This window comes from Olea europaea, chromosome 18, assembly GCF_002742605.1.
Source record: "Olea europaea var. sylvestris chromosome 18, O_europaea_v1, whole genome shotgun sequence".
Classification (NCBI taxonomy): domain Eukaryota; kingdom Viridiplantae; phylum Streptophyta; class Magnoliopsida; order Lamiales; family Oleaceae; genus Olea; species Olea europaea.
In genome coordinates, this window is record NC_036254.1 from 3,087,742 (window position 1) to 3,088,958 (window position 1,217).

The following is a 1,217-nucleotide window of genomic DNA, read 5'->3' on the forward strand; positions in this document are numbered from 1 at the left end:
AGTTATTCATTTTTGGGTGTAAAGCATCACTAATATAGTCCCAGAGTCTCAAAATTTACAAAACTAATTACCACAGCATAGATAAAATTCAACTGAGACACTAAAGAGCAAAAATCACAACCAATTTAGAAGTTGGTTTCTCACAAAATTCTCTAATAGTGGGACGGGATTGGAACTTATAAGGTAAAAAAAATTCATCAATACAACATGCTCCAAATCATTAAATAGTGTCAGTAAAGAAGAAATAGCAGAGATGTAGTCAAAGAAGAGATCACCTGAGAGATGAGTCTGTTCAGATTAGTATATGTTGGCCTCTCAATGTCAAGTGACTTGCGGCAAGTATCATAGATCACCTCATTGTCAAGAAGCACGGCAACATCAGTGTGCTCCAACAAAGAGTGGGTCGAGAGAATAGAGTTGTATGGCTCAACCACAGCAGTCGAAACTTGCGGGGATGGGTAAATAGTGAACCCCAACTTTGATTTCTTACCATTCAACAGAAAGCCTCTTAAGCAAAAAAGATTCAAGTCTAGATCCAGTGCCTCCACCGACAGCATGGAACACCATGAACCCTTGCAATCCAGTACAATTATTCGCAAGCTTTCGGAGCTTGAGTGAGAGCGAAAGCAAAAGGGAGGGAGAGGGAATAGAGAGATTTTAGGGCTTCTTTTGGATTTGGGAGTGACCGAGTGATTAGCCATTTACGCATTTTATTTATTTAGCTTTTTTTTTTTTTTTTTTTTTTAAAGTTCGGGTTGGGTTGGGTTGGATGGGTTGGGTCGGTTTTTATAGGTTAACCCACAACCCGACCCGACCCAACCCAACCCACATATGTAGCCAAAAAACTGAACCCAGTTAAAAATAACAAAAAAATGGGCGGTTTGGACGGGTTGTGTCGGTTTTTGCCCACCCCTAGTTGCAAGTTAGTTGGTAAATATTAAATATAAGCGTATGGTGGTTGTTGAACGGATATGTACGACAATACTTTATAAAGTGAAATTGAATAAAGTGGACACAAGAAAGATCTACAAGCAAATTGCAAAAAATTATCGTCGTTCATTGAATCCACCCATTAACAATGTCATTGTAAGAATGAATATACATGGTGAAAAAAGTCCATTATTTGCAAACTCAATTAATCCGTACCATTTGAAATAGTCATGCAAACCAAGCATAAAATTTTATTTAAAAAATCACATTAAGTTAACTATGGATGT

The 1,217-nt window shown here is 37.6% G+C and overlaps 1 pseudogene; it reads right to left on the reverse strand.

The window, feature by feature from the left end:
• Positions 1-217: 217 nt before the first annotated feature.
• LOC111366605 lies at positions 218-648 on the reverse strand (annotated as a pseudogene).
• Positions 649-1,217: the final 569 nt, after the last annotated feature.